Source organism: Aptenodytes forsteri, unplaced genomic scaffold, assembly GCF_000699145.1.
Source record: "Aptenodytes forsteri isolate BGI_AS27 unplaced genomic scaffold, ASM69914v1 Scaffold88, whole genome shotgun sequence".
NCBI classification, from domain to species: Eukaryota; Metazoa; Chordata; class Aves; order Sphenisciformes; family Spheniscidae; genus Aptenodytes; species Aptenodytes forsteri.
The window spans coordinates 2388373-2390499 of record NW_008795948.1 but is presented as its reverse complement, the minus strand read 5'-3'; positions in this window follow the sequence as shown (position 1 = coordinate 2390499).

The following is a 2127-nucleotide window of genomic DNA, read 5'->3' as shown; positions in this document are numbered from 1 at the left end:
CCCCCGGCCAGCTTTCCCCCAGTTTATGTACTGAGCATGATGTCCCATGGGATGGAATGTCCCTTTGGCCAGTTTAGGTCAGCTGTCCTGGCTGTGCCCCCTCCCAGCTTTTTGTGCACCTCCAGCCTTCTCAGTCAGTAGAGCATGGGAAGCTGAAAAGTCCTTGGCTAGTAAGCACCACTTAGCAACAACTAAATCATTGGTGTGTTATCAACATTGTTCTCATACTAAATCCAAAATACAGCACTGTACCAGCTACTAGGAAGGAAATTAACTCTATCCCTGCTGAAACCAGGACAGAAGCTTCTTTGAATTGGAATTCAGGTTTCTGAAATAAAATTGCAGAGAAATCAACTTCTGTGGTATTTGGCAGATTTTATTTGGCAGTTTAATTACGAAGACTCATTTTGGGGGCTCTTTAAGTCCAGGTTCAACATGCAGCAAATTCAGTTTCAGTCTCAATGTTAGAACAACTTCATAAAATAAATTTATCTGAAAATCATGATACTGCTCTGAACAATAACACTGAAGCCCATGTTTTTCACTGAACTATAAGGTGTTATTTTCGGGGCTAATAGCCACCAAAGTAGTGAAAAGGAAAAGTGTCTCCAGTGCCATTACCACCTGTGACCATTGGTGCTCCTCTGGCAAGAGGCGGTGGAAAAATATATGATAGCTTGCAGAATTCATACTTTCACATTGTGCTTGGAAAAATGCAAAAGTCACTGGTGAAATTCCTGTTTTCTCATTTGCATGCAAGTTTTCTGATACATTTGTGAAGCTCTTAGAGTTTCAGAAGAAAAGCTTAAGGGTGCCTATGGTTTAAGATACTTATGTAGAGAGTTTCTTTCTGTTATATGAAGTGTGACATCTTATATTATGATTTCTGCTGTCACTGTCCGTAATCTTTCATGAATTTATGCACTGAACACTTCCAGAAACTCTGTATGAGAAGTGAAAGGAACAAGTAGATTAAGTTACTGAGTCAAAGAAGTGAAAGCAAGGTGATTTTCATATTGATAAGTTGGTTTGAAACTGTTAGTCTTTAGCAAATTCTTGGAGGCTAGAAATGGCTGTTCTGTTGTTTTGTTGTGTAAACTGCTTAGCAGGAAAATCAGAGAAGGAAATGATCTGAAGAGGAAAAGGGAAGTTAAAAGGCTAGGACTGGGAAGAAACCGGGGACCTGGTCAATAGGAGATATGAGTTAACAGTTTCAAGAGTCATTCCCTTTTTAATCTTATTCCTAGTCCCATTTTTAGACTGGGATTTCTTCCCATTTTTAATTAGCTTGGAATGAGCTGTTTGCTGGAAATTTGATCTTTCTAACATAAATTAATAAATCATGTTAGAGAGGGTTTAACATAAAAATGGTACCAATGGTGAGCGTAGGCTGCAACCGTACCTTCCAGTGTGGCCAGTGCCAGTCACTGAGGGGAGGAATAATGCTGTGTGCTGCCCTGTTCCTCCTTGTGCGTCATTCCCAGCTTCCTGTGGAGTCTGATCTCTGGCATACAATGCTTTTCCAGGTCAGGGAGGGGAGGTATACTTCTAGTATAGTTTTAATGCTGGCTTCTCCCCTCTTCTGTTTGCAAGGACTGGATTATGTATTCTGAGCCATATATATTGAAACTTCTGCAGAATTTAGACAGCTGTATTTGAACAATATTCCAGCTGAATCTGCCCAGCTAAATTCTGGCTTAAATTTTAGGTGGGCTTATGCTACATAGAATCATAGGACATAGAACAGCCTAGGCTGGAAGGGCTCTTGAAAGATCATCCGGGCCAATGTGTCGTGGGAGAGGGAGCCTGATGAGATTATCCAACCCCCTGCCCAGTTGCATCTTGAAAACCTCCAGTTGATGGGGACTCCACCACGTCCCTGGGGAGGTTGTTCCAGTGATTGATTGTTTTCAGTGTAAAAGATTTCTTTATTATATCAAGACGAAACCTCTCCTGGTGCAACTTGTACCTGTTTCCCCTTGTCCTCTCCATCTGGCTCCTTGTGAAGAGAGAGCCTCCATCCTTTTTGTAGCCACCCTTCACCAAGGGCAAGTCCTGCCTGACTAACCTAGTGGCCTTCTATGATGGAGTGACTACATCAGTGGACACGGGAAGGGCTACAGATGT